The sequence below is a fragment of the Artibeus jamaicensis genome, unplaced genomic scaffold (assembly GCF_021234435.1).
Source record: "Artibeus jamaicensis isolate MK-2021 breed Jamaican fruit bat unplaced genomic scaffold, CSHL_Jam_final contig_354, whole genome shotgun sequence".
In the NCBI taxonomy this organism is placed as follows: Eukaryota; Metazoa; Chordata; class Mammalia; order Chiroptera; family Phyllostomidae; genus Artibeus; species Artibeus jamaicensis.
This window is the reverse complement of record NW_026521803.1, coordinates 28,945,869-28,963,733: the sequence shown is the minus strand read 5'-3', so window position 1 is coordinate 28,963,733 and position 17,865 is coordinate 28,945,869. Positions and strand designations below refer to the sequence as shown.

Here is a 17,865-nt window from a genome sequence, read left to right as displayed (position 1 = left end):
GTTTGGTCAAGAAGAAAGTCTTTGTTACCCCACAGGGAGCGGAACCGTATAGGCATTTACAACAAGAAATGAAAACTGATGAAAAAATTCTTTTTCATAATAGAAATACCCTCCCAAGAGATATGACAGGTGAATGCAATGTATAATCCTGGATCGGGCCTTGAGCAGAATTTATTTTTTATTCTTGCTTGTAGTGAGACAATTGGAAAAATCTAAATATGGTTTAAATTAGATAACAGCATTGATGGCAACTTCCTGATTCTGATTACTGTGTAAGAGAATGTCCTTGTTAGGAAACACTGAGAACATATGGGTAAAGGAACCTCTTGTCCTATGTTACTCTCACATGTTAAGGGGGAAATATTGTCCATATGGAGAGACAGCAGGGTGAAGCAGAGTGGGAAATGTTTGCCTTTGTGGAATCTGTGAAGTTCTATGGGAATTCTTTATGCTATCTTTGTAACTTTTCTGAAAATCTGCAATTACTTCAAAAGAAATTTTTTTTTGAAAAAGAGGAAAAAACTCATTTAAATATAAAGGACGGAGTCAAGTGCCACCTTTTGCAGTAAGCTCCTTTCAACCAACGTTGTACCTCACCAACCTGCCTCCTGGTAACACGGGCTGTTGTTTTCCTGAAATTCTCTACAGGCTTGATTCCCTCGAAGCCTCATCTTTTTTTTTTTTTCTCCAGAGGTGGCACCACAGGATGGGAGGCTGGTGAGCTCCCAAATTCAAGCCCTGGGTTCCCATGGGGCTCTGCTCTTCCCAGCTGTGGACCTCGGTCATTTCACTGCTGTTGGCATTGGATTTCTCATCTACAGAATGGTCTTCACAAACTGTGTTCCACCCAGCGTCACAAGGAGCACAGACCCACGTGCACCGTGAGTTCTGATTCCCGGAGGAGCTGTGTCCATGTTAATTCCCTTCTTTTCCCTTTTCCTGAGCCAGCCTCTCACTACCCTTAGGACCTAGGTGAATATCTGAATCCCATTATCTAATAATTTCTGTAAAATTTATTTCAATAACTAATATTTACAGCTTGCAGTATTTGCATATTAACTCCTTAGTGAATGTAACACTTGCCCGCACCTTTTCTTCTCTGGTTTTCCCAGAATCTTGCAGAGTGGGAAAAGTCCCATTATTATCTCTTTTTCATAGATTTGGAAACAGAGGCACTGAGGAGATGAACGATATGCTTGTCTAGGTTACATGGCTGGTAACTAGCAGAGTCTGGCAAGAGCCAGAAAATCTCACTACCTACAACAAAAAACTTTTTACAGACGCTCCTTAACTTACAATGGGGTTATCTTCTGACAAGTTCGTCATATATTGAAAAGGCATTTACTATGCCTAATGCACTGACCAGCAGAGCTTGACCTAGCCCACCTTAAACATACTCAAGGACACTCACATTAGGCTACAGTTGGGCAAAGTCATCCCTCCGCTGCTGTTCAGCATCATAAGGGAGTATTGTACTGCATCTCAGTAGCCTGGAAAAAAGATAAAAATTCGAAGTATGATACCTACTGAATGTTTATCACTTTCACACCATTTTAAAATAAAAAAATCCTTTTCCCGCCATTTGGAGCCTGTGGAGGCTGCTGGAAACAGGACTTCTACAACCACAGATCTGTCTGGAAGGCGGTGGTCCAAGGCCATTTTTGTAGCAATGAGCAGGGTCTCCAGAACCAGAGGAAGCACACAGCTCTTCTTAAAATTAAAAGTGTTTGTGCTCAAGCTGAAACTTCTGTCTAGGCAAGAGATCTGCTGATGTGTACAAAGTGAAGAACAACACAGTGACTCCCGGTGGTAAACTGAGCAAAATCAGAGCAACCTGGGGCAAGGGAACTCGGGCCCATGGAAATGGTTGCATGGTTTCATGCTAAATTCCGAAGCAACCTTCCTGCTAAGGCCACTGGACACAGATTCCATGTAATGCTGTATCCTTCAAGGGTTTAAACTTATTGAACAGTAAATAAACAGCCCTGGCTGGTGTGGCTCAGTTGTTAGGGGTCTTCTGGCAAAGTGAAGGATTCCCGGTTGGAGCACAAGGCTTGGGTTGCGGGTTTGGTCCCTTGTCAAGATGCAAAGGGAGCCAACTGATGAGCATCTCTCTCTTTCTTTCTCTCACCCTTCCCTCTCTGAAATAAGTAAGTAAATAAAACCTCTTTTGAAAAGTAAAAAAAATAAAATAAAATAATTTAAGTTGAACTCTCATAAGTTGCGAACCATCTGTAGTTGCACCCACATACAAACAAGCACATTGCAGATGAGTTTTACAAAATTCACTAGACCTCTGTCCCTGTGTTACCACACTTACCCCACTTCTAAAACTACTTTTTGTTCATTCAGTTTGTTAATCTTTTAATGCACACCTATTAGGTCCTGAGTGTATGTGAGGACACCATGGTGGGTAAGGAGCTTGAGGTCTTATGAAAAAAAAAAAAAAGAGAGAGAGAACCGAACAAAAATTATAAACACAGTAAAATAGCTGTGTCGTTAAAATATGAACAATGCAGACGATTCTCATTCTGATTGCTCTTAAATTTATGGAAGTTTTGCTTGTGGTGATTGGGTTCTGTAGCTCTGAAGCTCACTGTGCGCAACGTGGAATGCTCCTGCTATAGCTCACGGCAGGGAGAGACGTTCAGTGATGTACAGCTACAGAACATCTGCTCTGTACCTAGAGAAGGAAGGAGAACCTTCCTGATTTAGAGGCATTTCTAATTTAGTGCCCGCATCCCTCCTTTTTCACCCCCGCCCAGAGCGGCACTCTTACTGTCTGCAGTGTCTTGCTGTTCCAGGGCTGGGATCTTCCTGGTACTCCCTGCATGCACCCCCACACTCTGGCCGAGAAGCTTGACCACTTCAGCTGAGTCAGCAGTATTCCAAATGATGGAAGACCCTTTAATGAAAGGAAACTAGACAAACTAATTTAGCAGGGAGACAACCTAATTTGGAGGGCGGTGGCTTCCAGGGCTGCTTAGAGCAAGGATATTATTTTGCCACTGGAAGCTCCAGCAACTTGGCAGACCGACACCCTGAATCTGAAAATCTCTTGGTTTCCAGGACAAGCTTCTCTAGCCTTATATGTCTTTTTGAACGGTTTGGATAGGTGGTTGTTCAAACTGTTGAATGAAGGACATTATTTACTAGGAAAAGCCAGGCCTCTCTGGCAAATGGCACAGGTCTTACACAAGCTCAGTTCCAGATCTCTCCTTTGCGTTTGTGCCTAGCTTTGTGTTATTACATCTGATTCAAGAGCATTTTTCTCTGTCTTCACCACTCCCAATGGGCGGTGCCTTATAATGGTGCAATTATTGCAGGAATGGATAAAATGATTTTTTAAAAAGCCCCTCTGAGTAACGCTGGGAAGAAGTGCCAAACAAAAGGTCTACAAATTTATTTTTGTTAATTTTGTGAAGGAAACCATCGACTACCTTCAATATTAAAGGACACTAGTTAGCAGCAGCCCCACCGCATTTTCATTAGTCGATGGATGGCCCGATGGGGACAGGAGGGAGGGGATTCGTTTTCTCGCCTGTCCGTGCGCCGCGCTGCTCAGGTTAGCGCAGCCCCTGTAGGAGTTTGAGGACAGCAAACTCTCCTGTGTCTGAGAGAGGAGGTCCCAAGAGGACTCACTGGTAGCGAGGGTAGAATCGCAGGTCCTGCCAAGACGGGCAAAAGTTCCCACGTCTGCCGGGAGCGCCGAGGGGTGAGTCGCTAACAGGTAGAAGGATGAACTAACTCCCGCGGGCCCTCGCCTGCTGGTGTCCAGAACGCTTGCCGGAGTGTTGTCTTGCCCCCGACCATTCACATCGCCCCTCTCAGGCGGAGTCGCCTCCCCTGGTCCCCCGCCCTTCTTCCTTGGAAAAGGCCCTTTTTGCTGTCGGTCACTGCACCGCGCAGCGCATTCCGAGGATACTCCGGAGCCCTTGAAGTGCCCGCGGGGGCGGGGTCTTGCTGTTACGGGGCGGAGCTAAGCCCTGCTAGAGCCCGCCCCCTGGCTGCGTAGCTGGGCACTGGGTGCTTGGGAACACTGCCTTCTGGGCTGTACTGGAGTGAGACCCGAATGGCCCGGGGCGGGTCCCTGGAGCACAGGGTGAGGGTTGCCGGGGACTCGCGCTGGTGAAGTTAGGCCCGCTCCCGAGAGGCCTCTAAGGCGGGTTGCCCGCAGGGGTTTGGGGGCCCAGGGGTGCTGCAAGCCTGTGGTTTCTCGTGTCGGGGACGTGTCTTTCTGAACTCTCTGGAGTTCCGAGAGTATTTGGGAAACTTCTCGTCCCCACTCCTCGCTCCCTACTTTCGGGTGGGAAAGCAGTTGCTGAGTTGTTTTATTTCCTCCCCCAATTGGACTTTGTAAAAATAGCCGTGCTCCGGGGCGGCCGAGCTTGGCTCGGTCGCCCCGCTGCCCCGGGCCGGGTGTGAACCTAAAAATACCCGGCGGTCTGGAGCCTGTGCTCCGGGTGCAGGCGGGTCCGGCCGGGCCGCAGAGGGCGTCTGGAGACCGGAGAAACGGCGGCCACCTGGCCCCTCGCCTCGGCCGGGGCTGTCCCTTTAAATCCTGGAGGAGGCAAAGAGAAAAAAGGAAAGGAAAAAAAAAAAAAAAAAAAGACGCGAAGCCCCGAGCGACTGATGGCTCTGCCCGGCCCCCCGAATCCGCCCCCGCGACAAGTCCTGCCTGCTCTCCGCCGCCTCCGCGGGTCCTGGGCGCCCCCCGCACCACCACCCACAGGCACAGTTACTGTCAAAATAGAAATTAAGCGGAGCCGAGGAGAAGGTTGAGCCGCAGCAAGTGCATGTGTGGCAGGGCGAGGAAGGGGGTGCCGGGGAGGGGGCGGGCGCGAGGCAGAGGCGACCATACACATCCGGGCCCTTTAGCCCAGTGCGCCCCCCGAGCGGGTGGCGCGGACAGCGAGGACGCCCCGCTCGAGGCGCGGGGCTGACAGCCGCTGCGCGGGAGGCGGGGCGCCAGGAGGGCGGGGGCGCGGCGCGGGGAGGGAGGAGCTGCCCGCGCGCCCGCCGCTCGGCTCCACACCCGCCGGCGCAGCCCGGACACGAGACTCTGACAGCCGCGCAGCCCGCGCTGTTCGGGCGCACCGGGACGGACAGCCCGCGGAAGCGGCGGCGAAGGTGGACGCCAGGACCGCGGCCCGGCGCCAAGTGCGGGAGGCGCGCGGGTGGGTCCGGTGGTGCGCAGAGGTGAGTTGGCTTCGCGCGCAGAGCTAGGGCACCGGCTGTGAGGGTCGCGGTCTCCGTCGCACCTTAGCTGCCGTGGAGGGTCGCGGGGTCGCGGGGTTCCCGGAGGGTTGCTGTGCATAGACAACGCCGGAAAGCGATGTTTGGGGGCTGTTGTTACTGGGCGGGCGGTCAGCGCGCCCCGGGGCGCCGGCGGGCAGGAGGCGGGGGGCTGAGATGGCTATTCAGGGGCTCCGTGCGGCAGCCATGCAGCGGGAGGAGGCGGGAGGAGGGAGTGAGGGAGGAGGGAAGAGCCAGCGGAGAGCGAGCCAGAGAGCGGGCGCCGCGCCTCCTGGCTGGCACCGCGGCCCGGAGCGAAGTGGCGCGCGGGGCTGGAAGGGAACTTCTGCGGGCTCGTGCGGCCCCGGGCTCGGCGGCGCCTCCCGGCGAGGGCCGAACGGGCCTGTCGGCAGCCACAGGTGGTTTCTGCCAAAAGTTTTACTGCGCATCTGTCCGGAAGGCGCGGGAGCATTTTGGAGAGCGACTTTGGCATCCGCACCTCACATTGTCTTATCTTGAAGATTAGAAAAGGGGCTGGGAGTCTGGGATCCCGCATCTCTCGAGGTGGCTCGAGGGGCTTCCTGGCGGTCCCTCCCCGAGGTGGCGCCCTTGCGGGTACCTAAGACCCATGCTGCTGTCCAGTCGAGAAGTTGCGGGAAGTGGGTGCACGCCCAGGGTTTCTCTGTGCCTCAGGAAAGTTGAGCGGAGGCCAACCTGTCCTCTGCCCTGGGGCAGTGTAGGTTCTCTTCCTGGGAACCGCGCGCGTCTTTGCTCAGGGTGTGAACATCTCCTGCTCTTCTGAAAGCGAATTGTGTCTAGCTGCTGTGCCGCTTTGTTATTTAGGCTGGTTGTCTGATTGTGTTAGGAAGAGGGCCAGGAGAAGCCAAAGGAAAGCTGAGCGGCAGCAACTCTCGTTTCCTTTAAAACCAGGAGCATACGATGGTACCCAAGCCTAGGCGGCGAGGATCCAGGGCCGAGGGGAGCCCTTAGTTGGTGGTGTGCGCTGCCTGCCGGCGGAGCTTCACCAGACTATTCACAAGGCCGGGGCTGGGTTTTCTGGGGCATGTGGGACAGAAGGAGGGAGGAGGGCGGGAAGGGAAGACCCCCAGAAGAGGCAGACATGCTGTGGTCAGCTCTGAGAGAGAGGTTCAGAGAAGTTCTGTGGTTTGGCCCCATTCCTCTTTGGCCGGGTTGACGAATCCAGGGTAGTGATGTTCGAACCACCCAGGTAGGTCAGTCCTGGGCTGAAAGAAATCATTTTCTCCGAAGCGGGGCTGATACCCAGTTGTTGCAAGTCGGCACGGAGCTCCGGGGAGGTGGGAACACTCAGCCCTTCATTCTGGCTGGTCCTGTGCCCTCACCCTATTTCTGCTCCCCAACAACTACCTGAGCAGAACTCTATCCTTTCTTTAAAGAAGGTCACAGAATTTTGGAGCTGAAAGAGACCCTAGGTTTTAGGAGTGCTCATTTTACAGGTGAGCAAACTCCAGGCTCAAGGAAGGAAAGTGACCTGTCACATGCCAGAGGCCTAGGCAGACTAGAATGGCAGTCAGCCTCCTAGGCGGGGGTGGAGGGAGGGGGGGTCAGAAATGCCCCCACACACCCAAGCCCACCGGAGGGCTATTCTCTGGTACTTTCTATGTCCACGTGTGCCAGCAAATGTGGCATATTTCCAGTCCCCTGCCCTTGGCTAAAAAAATCAGGACTGTCACTGCAGATTCCAGTCTGACATTGCCCCAACTTTTCCTGCTCCCTCCTCCCCGAGAAGTCCTCACACTCCTTTTGTAACATAATGTGGTTTGATTAGCCAAGATGAGTTTGCAGCTTGTCTCACTCTGAAGCACCCACTTTCTGTAGGATGCCAGGACTCTGTTTTCCTGGTAATTAGGTTTTACAGATATTTTTGAAAGGGAGCCCAATTCTGGATCAATTACACTTGGACACAAATGCTGTGCTGTTGTGGATACCAATTGAGAAAGATGAGCAATTATCTGGGAGTGCTGGGATAAATGTTGTTATGAGTATTTGACACAGCTATTAAGACATCAATGAGTGGGTTTTCATAAAATGTTTTTTATGCTGTATTTCATTGAGTAAACAAAGTGTCTTAATTAAAAAGACCTGGGAGTTGGCCACTTAGATTTTATCCACTTGTTTCTTACCAGTGTATATGGGAGAGAAAGATTTGAAATGATAAACAGAATGGTTGTTGCAAGAACTTTTTCTCCCCAGTCCCTTCAGTCTATAGCATCATGTACAGTCCAGCGGAATCACGTTACACAAAAATAGATGAGGGCACGGTGTGTGTGTCAGTCTGTGTTAGAAATGACTCGTGAGGGAGAGTATTTTGTAAGTTTTACCGCTTTCGAGGGCAATCAGCATCAAGAATGCAAGGCTAATGCAACAGCACTGGGTATAATTCTGCTTTCATGAACAGATATGCATCAGTGTCCCCAAAGCTGAGCTAGGGACTCCCATAGGAGGCTCTGAGATCTGGTATCATGAAGACATACGCTGTTGCATTTTGAGCCTTTCCCTTTCATTGCATGCTAATTTCCTCTGCATCCTTAAGTGATTCACCGTTCTGTTGTTCGTCCCTCTTACAGATGGGGAAACTGAGGCAGAGAGCGGGGAGAGTGTTGTTTCTATAACGTCATTCAGTGCAGCTTGGGGTTTCTGGGTTGACCAGGGAATAAAGGGCTCCTAAAAATATTGCTCCTTGCCCCTCTCCAGCACTGCAGTTCCAAAGGGGTGTCGAGGTGTGGTGGGCTTACAGTTAGACTTCATGGGAGGCCAGTTACTTGATGGGGGCCTGAAGGACTTTGTCTTCCCCGCCCCCACTGTGGGTGAGCAGTTTTCCTCCCTCTCATAGCAGGCTGTGGGAACTTGGGCTGGGAGGGACCAGCTGGCTGAGGCTGGGCGGGGGTGTGGGATCTGTGCCTGTGGAGGGCTGGAGGAGTCCAGGCTATTTATAACCCCTCCTCCCTTCCTGGGAAGAAGAGACTCAAGGGTCTGGAACCATCCTTGGTGCTGACTTCTACCCAGGGTGGCTGTGCCCCACTGGAAAAAAACTGCCACCCAAGTGCAACGCGGCTACAAGTGGCAGGCCTGGAGGGTCCTGCAGGCTTCTGGAGCTCCAGCTGCCCCGGTGGATTTCGGGTACGAGGACTTCCTCGAGCCAGTCTGTGTACTTTTCTCAGGCACTGGCTCCCCCATTAGCACAAAATGAGGAGCACCCCGGAAATCTCACAGAGCAGAACTTAAGAACCCGCAAAAGTGGGGCTAATTGGCATTTCTGAATCATGACAACAATGATTTTTATGCAGGGGGAGATTCTGAAAGCGATTCTGAGTCTGTGCTCCCGAATTTGTGTGGTGCTCCTTGAGGAGGCTGGCGGCATACACTCAGTGCTCTTGCCGTCCTTCTCCCCCCACCCTGCCCCAGACCAGCCCCTGCCAGCCCCCTCACCCTCCTGCTCTTCAAACCAACACCAAAGTCCTCCTTTGTCTTCGAACAAACAGCACCTGCCGCCCCAAGCCCCACGTCATTCCTGAGACTGGGCATAGCTTCTCCCTGTGCTGGTGGAGGGAGGAGTGAGGGAAGGGGGCAGAAAAAGCAGGAAAGACACTGAGCTTGTCTCTCTGTTTAGCCCCTTGGAGTGAATCAGTCCACTGATCAGAGCGATTTCAGAAGCTCACAGCTGGTTTTACCAGGGAGAGAAGCGGGCAGCTGCATGGGGAGAGGTGGGCATTGGGGAGCTCCTGGTGGGCCTGGCTCAGGCTTTGCATGCTGGAGGTTTTGAGAGCAGGGCTTTCGTGTTGCTCATGTGCACATACTCTATACCCAGCACAAGGCCTGGCAATGGAAAATGTTTGTGGAATGGATGTGGAGGACTGAGAACAGGAGGGTGGGTGGATGGCAGTCAGGTTTGTTTCTTCATTGCCATCAGCTGTGCTCCTTGGCACTGTGAAGGGGGTGAGGTGGAGTGTAGATGAGAAGAGATGGGGTTCCACAGGCATTCCGAGAGCCCTGGGACAAGCTGATTGGCCACTCCACCCAACCAGAGATGCTGGGAGCTCCCAGCCATCGACTCGCCAGGCAGTGATGTCCTTCTCCGGGGGCTCTCACGGCGCAATCCAGCCCCACGGAGCAGGCAGAATGAGTGCCTTCAGCAAGGCAAATAGGCCACTCCTTTGCTTGCCCTCCTGTGGGCCCTCTGGGGCTGGCCCCTGCTCGCCTCTCTGACCGTCTTCCACTCCCTGTACTCCACCCTCCTGGGTCCTTTGGTCCTGTGAACACACCTCACGTATTTCCTCTTGGCTGTCCTCCTCCTGGGGAGTGAGTGCCCTTCCCTCTGCTCTTCCCCTAGTGGCTTTTCCTCGTCATCTACGTCTTAAATGGAACAACACTCAACTCCATCTGGGACAAAGTCTTGATTCTCTTCTTGTTCATTACTTGTGTCTTCCACTAGAGTGTAAGCTCCATGAGCATGTCCTTGACTTCAGAACAGTGCCCGGCACACGGCAGTGCCCGAGGGAGTAGTTGGTGGGTGGCTACGCCGGCGAGCACAAGGGCTGTGTGAAAACGAGCCATCCAGGGGCTCTGCTCTCAGGGTCCCTTCAGCCTAGAGGCCGGGGTAAAGCTTGTTCACGCACACTCTGATGCAGAGCAGGAAGGAAGGTGGCATTCGAGGTATAGCCCAGGAGAACCATGGATCAGCGGTGTTAGCCCTGATTCAACGAGGCTGTTTGTTGGCTTAGGCAGAGGGGTCTTCTTTCGGATGTGGTATTAGAAGTTGGGAGTCTGGCAGCCGACCTACCTCCAGGGCTGAAGTTCCTCTAATCTGCTTGGTCTTTTCTCTCTCTCCTCTCTCCTCTCTCTCTCTGTTTATTTACTTCTTTGGTGAGCAAGGGTTCCAAGCATAATGCCATCCTCGGAGAGTCAGGAATGTTGTGTTTTTCCACCAGCTCCATTCATTTGCAGCCTCCTCTGCACAGCTGTGGACAGCTGGCTGCCAGCGTGGACGCAGGGGGTTTCTCTGCAGGGCCACGGGGCACGCTCAGCCCTGCAGGGATGGGGAATTTCATTTGTGTTTCACACCCTGCTGATCTCCAAACCCCACTGAAATGGTGCCCGTAAAAACAGATTCATGAGGAAATTAAAAAACTATTAGCATTCAGTTTACTGCTTAGTTTTTTGATAGTAAAAGCAATCAGAGTCATGATAGAAAATTTGAAAAATATGGAAAGGTACAAAATTAAAACAAAAAATCACCATGACATCCTAATTTTGGTATATTTCCTTTCAGTCTTTTTTTTCCTGTGCCCACTAGCACACGTGTACACATGCATACAAACACACATATACACGTGTGCACGCATGTGAAATATAATTAGGATTAGCCATTTATTTTCTAGAACTTTTTAAACCTGTGCTGTCTTTTAATAAACAAAAATGTTTTGTTTTTCCTCTTGGGAATCTGAGACATTCTTACTACGAATCATTGATATTTGGAAGCAAGTGTATTTGCCGCATCTCCTCACCAGCCAGATTTCAGCCAGCTTTGCCTTCTGCAGTTTGAATTAGGAAGAGGGCCCCCCCTGTCCCATTCCACCCCCCAACACATCAGGATATGCTTAGAATTGTACTTCTTGCTCCTCACTTGTCTTCATCACCGGTGTAAGGTGTCACGAGTTGTCCCCTCACTGAGCATTCCATCACACTTACCAATGCCATAATGCTCTTTAGGAACATTTGAATGGGTATATAGTGCTTCTTCAAGCAATGTGTCACACTTTATTGAATCATTACCAAAAACAAAAACACAAAAACTCAGGGCCCATTAACCAATTATTCCTTGACCTAAAAATAAGAACTTCAGGAGGATCTCCGGAAATATGGATTAGCTTTTAGGACATCGCTGTTTGGGGACACCCTCAGCTCCTTTAGGAGACCAGGGACTTTGTGGCTGTCATTTCAGTGTCCTGGGTTTAGAAAAATGCTTTTAGCACAGTGGGTGCTCAGGAAATATTTTGCTGAATGAATGAAATACAGAACCCTTCCTGTGGGAGGTGAGGCCCTGATTGAACCCTCTGATCTGTAGGTCTCTGTTGGGGGTGCATTTGGTGGGCAGGGGGCCGTGGGGCTCTGGGGGTGAAGAGGTGGGGAAGATCCTCTCATTCTGGAATGCAGAGCAGGAACGGGGCAGCATGGAAGGCAGTAGTTGAATAGTTTAACAGGGTTTTGGAGGAGTCTCAATATAGGGACTGGAGCACAGGAGGTAAACACGCAGCCCGAGGGCGGCCCTCCACCTTGTTTTATCTGGCCCAGCACCTTGTTTCTACCTGGAGGCAGTGCTGAGCTCGAGCTCCTTGGCCCTAGTTAAGGCGTAGTTACATGTATATAGTCCTAAAATGACATCCGGCCCTTTGAAGGCAACTGTGGGGTTGATGTAGCCCCTGTCGAAAACGAGTTTGACACTGCTGGACTAGAGGCACGTAGTGCACTGAGCCAGGACTAGAGGGCACCCAGGTAGCAGGAGTGGGCTGTGCAGCGTGTTGGAGTTAAGAGAGTGGAAACAGGTTGGCCAGCCCAGGAGGAGGGAGTGTAGTTCAGCCAGGGAATGGCAACAGATGGGGGGACCCTTCAAATTGGTAGCTTCTCGGTATCCCAGAACCTAGTCCCAGGGGAGGATGGCTCCTTGGGGATCATGGGGCCCCACCGTGCCTCCCGGCAGGTATCCTGCCCAGACCGCAGATCAGAAAACTGAGGACTGCAGAAGTTAAGGGATGGCAAGGAGCCTGAGTTCGGGAGCAGATCAGACCTGATTCCTATGGTGCGGCCGCTTTTGGGGGTCACTTTGGTCACATAGCCTCTCTAAGGTCTGGTTTCCTCGTTTAAAAAGTAGCAAGCACCAGCTACACGGAACAGTTGGGAAAATGAGATGAGATATTATTACGCCGAACACCCAGCACAGCTCCTGACGGGGGACAGACCAGGGGTCCGTACCTGGCAGCCACTGTCATTTGTGTGTTTCTATTCCTAACCCAAAGAGAGAGGTGAGAGGACACCAAGGATTAGTGCTGAAAACACCCAAGACTGTGCTTTCTTTCTCTTCCTCCTTCCCAAGCGACTGCCGCACTTACTTCGGGGGCTAAAATCTCAGCCTACAAGAAAGGTGACTGTTGGGGAGCACTGCTCACAGGTGGGTAGAATCCCTGTCACTCGAGGGGTGCCAGCGTGCTTCTCTCCTTTGCTGTCTTCCTAAAATCACCCTGAGGCTTCAGAAGCTAGTCTGGAAGGCACTGTCAGGGGCACATTGTTCACCCAACGGTGGGCGTGGGTGGTCTTTAGAATAGATGGTGTCTGGCCGTGCAGAGGATGGGACACGGGACAAGCCGGTGTTGCTGGACTGAGTGATTCGAGACTGAATAGGTAAGCAGCATATGACCCGGAGAAGTGCCAGCTGGTGAGAACATAATGTGAGCCGTCCGTGTGATTTAACATTTTCTGGTGGCCACATTAAAAAACAAACTAGAAAGAAAGAGGTAAAATGAATTTTAGTAAGATAGTTTATTTAATTTAGTATATCCAAAATATTGTCATTTCAACCTGTGACATTAGTCACATTTCAAATGCTCATTAGCCCCCTGGGACAGCTGCACTGAGCCAGGGGCACAGGTTGGAAAGGCCAGTCTGGGGGTGGGGGGCCGGCGCTGCTTTGGGGGCTCCGCATGGTGCTGGAAGGCATCTGGGCGTCTGGGAGGGGATGTATCAAAATCAAGCAAGTTGGGCCCTGGCTGGTGTAGCTCAGTGGATTGAGCGCGGACCTGCAAACCAGACAATCGCAGTTCGATTCCCAGTCAGGGCACATGCCAGGGTTGCAGGCCGGTTCCCAGCAGGGGACGCACGAAAGGCAACCATACATTGATGTTTCTCTCCCTCTCTCCTTCCCTTCCCCTTTAAAGATAAATAAATAAAATCTTTTTAAAAAATCAAGCGAATTGGGAAAGAAGAAAAGGGTCATAGGGACCTCAGTTTTGTCCTGGCCCAGTGACGGGTGAATTGTATATTTCCGAGAAAGCCATGCCACAATTTCCCCACCTGCAAAGTGAGGCTGGGTCATTTTTAGAGCTATTCTGGCTCTGGTGTTCTCTGATTCCTGAGTTAGAGACGTGGAAAGCAAATCTAGCCACTTTCCTAAGTTTGAAGAGAGTGGAGAGAAAGTTTGGGCAACAGAGGACTCCTGGGCCCCACGTGTGAAAGCTTCTCTTTAGCAAGTTCTGTCCGGACGACTTCGAGAGACGTGCAAGCCTCTCTAAGAATGGACAATACCCAGTCGCCCCCGTCACATTGCCTTTATTGAAAAGTATGTTTGGGGGGCAAGGGGGGCAGGCATTAACTCTGATGTTTAAAAAGTGACATGTTTTCATTGTTCTTCAATCCTGGAGCTTCCTCTTATGCCTGGGCTGTCCCATGGCTGTGAACGACGGCCGTACCAGAGGGGAGGGGCCCTCAGGAAGCATTAGAACAAAAAAGGAAATATTCCAGCTCTGTCATCAGCGGGCACTGGGCCTGTCCAGAGAGGATGTGGGAAGAGGGAGGGAAGAAGCAGCAGGTGTGTTTGGAGGGAAGGGCGTGTCCATGAATGTATTTTAAGCCCCTGAAGTCAGAGGCTCGGGTTTTATTGCACTCTGGTGAGGAGGGATTTGAGGCTTTTCTCTCCTTGCCATAGATTTCTACAGCAGGGCCCGGGGGAGGGGGGTGCAGGGGGGGTGGGGACTCTCTATCTGTTTTCCAGGAGTGTCTCTTCATTTTTAATTAGGTCGTCACTAAGTAACTAGCTGTGTCTACCTGAGGACAGATGCCCCCAGACAGGAAAGGGCCGAGCTGCATGCGAAGCTGGTCCGAACACTTCCATTCATGAATGAAGAATTGGAGGGTCGGCGAGGCCCTGCCATGCTCTGAGGCCCCCCAGGACAGCAGCCGAGGCTCTGAAGCCAGCGTCCGGGGTGCCACTCCAGTGTCCTCTCTGCTGCACAACGTGCCTGCCCGGGTTTTGTCCCCTCCACAGTTCACAGATGATTCAGCCAGGCTGCCTCGGACCATTTTAAAATGAGGATTTCTTTTTTATGTTTTCTGAAACTAGATTTTTATTACTTTTCCACACAATGTTTGCTTTGAATTTTTAATGTAATTTTTTTTCTGAATAGGTCAATACTTACATGGTTTAAAATTCAAAAGGTACAAAAGGGTATTCACAGTGAAACATCTTTCTCTCACCCTGGCTCTTAGTGCCCTTACCCTGAGGCTGCTTACTGTTCCTGGTTTCTTCGGTTTAAACACAGTTGATGCATGTGCAGGAACATACACATATGTGTGCATGTGCACACATGTGTATTGTCCATTGTTTTTACCCAAACGGAAGCACATCAGACGTATTGAATTTCTCTTTACATTTTCTTCCAAATAAGATATCTCGAAGGTATCTGACTATCTGGCAATAAAGAATATCATTTCTGTTTGCCTGTTTGTTTTTGCTACCTGGATTCCACTGGGTGACAACACCTTGACTTACCTAAACAGTCCCTTATACGTGGGTATTTTGATTGCTTCCCATCTTTTGCATGTACAATACCCTTGTTTTTTTACCCAGTGATTTTTTTGTGGAAGCGATCCTTGGGTTTTCTGCATACAGGCAAATTGAGAGCATTCCAAGCTTGCTGATTTGTTGTTGGCAAGATGCTTCAAAAAATAAAATTGCTAAATTGTTTAAGGGTTAAGAGTAGAATAAACAACTTCTGCATTGGACTTCCTGGAAAACAAGTCATATCGTCGCCATTCATTTATGAAAACCAGTGTTTCTTGAGTTGCTGCTCTGCGCTGGGCTAGCTGGTGGGGGTGGAGATGGGGGAGAAGAAAGGGCGCGTGGGATGGTGCTCACATTCTGGGCACAGGTGGGGTGGGTGGGGGCGACTGTAGGAGAAGGGAACGGTTACAGTAGCACTGGGGGCAGCCTTGGTGAAGGAACATAGATGCCGCAGAGGGAGGGTTGGGGCCCTTGACTTGGAGGTGGGGTGCAGGGTGTCAGGGAGGGGGCTCTAGTCTGACAGTGTATGTGTGTAGCAAGGTTTCTTGACCACATCTTGCCTTGGTCCCTCCCGGCTCCCTCTCCTGGTCACTGCTTATCTGCAGGGTCCTCCAAAGGGCAGGGCTTGGGATCCCCACTCAGTCAGATTCTGCATGTCCTTGGTGTGTTTCTTCTGACCTTGATGGCCTCGAAAGTCCTATTTTCCCCAGAGAGATGTGACTGACTTTTGTTTGGAAAACAAGGCTTGCTCCCAGGCCAATCTCTTCTCAGCACATGGGCAGGGATGGCAGAGCAGCCCTGTGGACAGAGGGCCTGTGAGCTGTGGAGAGAATTCGACCCCACGGTGTTGAAGGAAGTACCCTTGAGCTTCCTGAACTGGAGATTCCTGGGCTGCCCCTGTGTGTACATCTCCACATTCCCCTCCTGAATTGAGCAGCGGCACTTCCCCAGGAATGCTGGCTTCAGCCCCGGCAGCCAGCCCTCTTGGAGGTTCAGAACGCCGTCCTGAAGCATCCCCACAGGCTGAGTGTGGACCTTCCTCAGTGGGCTTGAAGGCAACAAACTAGTTGCTGAGGAGTTGCAGCTGGGTCCTAGAAACTACCTGTCACAAGGAAGCTGCTGCTTTGGTGCATGTGCAAGGAGGGAAGCTGGGAGCCCAAAGAGGAGAGAAGGTGCCCTGGAGCTCCCAGTGTGTTTTCAGCCCTGAGCTAAGTGCTGCGGGGGATCAGAGCAAGCCTCAGACATGGTCTTGACCTCAGGGATCCGAAGATCTGGTTGGGAAGATGATGATGTTTATAAGACATACACCAGACTTATGCTGAAGGCCTAACTGATGTAGTATATCTCGTAAAGGCTGTAGGAATTTAAAGAAAAGGGGCATTGTGTGCCTGGAGTCAGTACGATGTGAGACTTGAGACAAACCTCAGGAAGGGGTCATGGCAGGAGAACTGACCTCAGTTCAGTAACTGTGACCTGGCAGGCCCTGCTCAGTGTGATGCAGCCATTGATTCTCACAGCAGCTTTCAATGAGAAGTTTTTATTCCCATTTAACAGATGAAGAACTGAGCTTGGAATGTTTAGGTTAACTTCTCTAAGGTGACACAGCTGCCCGGAGGCGGCAAAGCCCAGGTCCCAGAGCCTGCAGTCTGTCCGCTGCTCCTAACTTGACACCGAGGCTCCTAGAGGTTATTCAGGGAGGGAGGACTCGCCTTGCAAAGGAGTGGTGGTGGGAGCAACTGCCATCCCGGGCCATGCTCAGGGAGCTGTGGCCCCCAAGCAGAGAGACACACGTGGGAGGCAAGAGGAAACACGCTGGGTCAGGGGGAGTCGACTGGGGATTTAATTGGAGCAAATCTTAACTCTCAGGCTGTTGATCCCCTGTATCCGGTTCACTTCTGGTTTGTTTGCCTGGTTTAGCTCAGTCCGGTGTGCCCCGGAGAATGTCACCATGTCAATTTTAGCATTAAACAACAAGAATTTAGAAAGAGATAAACCACTTGATACCACTGATTAAAACGATGCACTTTAGTCCAGAACCAAACTGGGGTGATTTTTGTTCATTGCCTCATCTCTGTCCTATGACATTTTAGGAAGTTGCTTTCGGAGCCACGTAAAGTGCTGTTGTAGAAATGCAACCACCAGCACAAAGGAGTATCACAACACCGAAATCAGCTGTTAGTGTATCCCAAAGGTGTGCATTTATTTTTGTTTTACAATTCTGTAGATGGATGGTTCTTTTTAAAAGATTTAAGTGTTTGGGATAGCTTCGGTTAATAACATTATATAAATTTCAGGCGTACGACTTTACAATGCAACATCTGTATGGTCTATTTTGTCTCGTCTCCTTCCATCATCACATATTTGACCCTCTTTACCTTCCTCATCCTCCCCCCAAATTCCCTTCTGGATGGTTCTATATTTTAACTTCAGTGAGAGCCATGTGGCTTGCCAATGACTTCATGGTTCATGGTCAAGGACGGGAATTCCTCTCTAACCATACTCACTCTCTGTGTGGTGTGGGTCCTCTTATATGAGTGGCCTGGGGTGGTGAATGGACAGGAACAGAGCAAAGGGTTTGAGGGTTAGTAAGTCCTGTGTATGGCTGGGCTGGGAGGTGTGCTGAACAGATCCGAGGACTGTATTCCAAAGCCTACGTTTGCATAAGTGAGTTTATATCCATTTTTGTAACCTCAGAGTTTCTCTGTTTAGGTACTACCTTACAAATAAATACAAGCCACCTGAAGAGAAAAGCCCACTTGTTAGTTTTCTGTCTGTAGCCTCTGGGAATCTGTGCCTAAATGACATATTAGTAGATTCAAATTTCACCTGATGAGGTTATCTTCATCTTAGGCTTCTTGCAGAATATAGAATGCACCCCAAGGGCCAAAAAATGCCTCCTATTTCTGGTTTAGCTCGGATGTTAGATGTGCTTGTGCCCATTTTGCAAATCATCTGCTAACTTAGATTTCACCTAGCTTCCAGGAGCTCAGAAATTGTGCTTACAAGATGGGAGGTACAGATGAGAAAGCAGAGAGCAAAAT

General features: G+C 50.8%; 1 protein-coding gene across 3 annotated transcripts in view; it reads left to right on the top strand.

Annotated features, from left to right (window-relative positions):
- The first annotated feature begins 753 nt into the window (after window positions 1-753).
- Window positions 754-17,865, top strand: part of ZBTB7C (zinc finger and BTB domain containing 7C) — a 303,147-nt gene continuing 286,035 nt past the window's right edge. For 2 of the 3 annotated variants that reach the window (XM_037165114.2, XM_053664404.1), the window contains exon 1: window positions 5,022-5,199. The gene's annotated coding sequence lies outside the window, so the exon portion shown is untranslated. Of the gene's footprint in view, window positions 882-5,021; window positions 5,200-17,865 lie in introns of those variants that run through there. The other variant, XM_053664405.1, reaches the window with a different exon arrangement.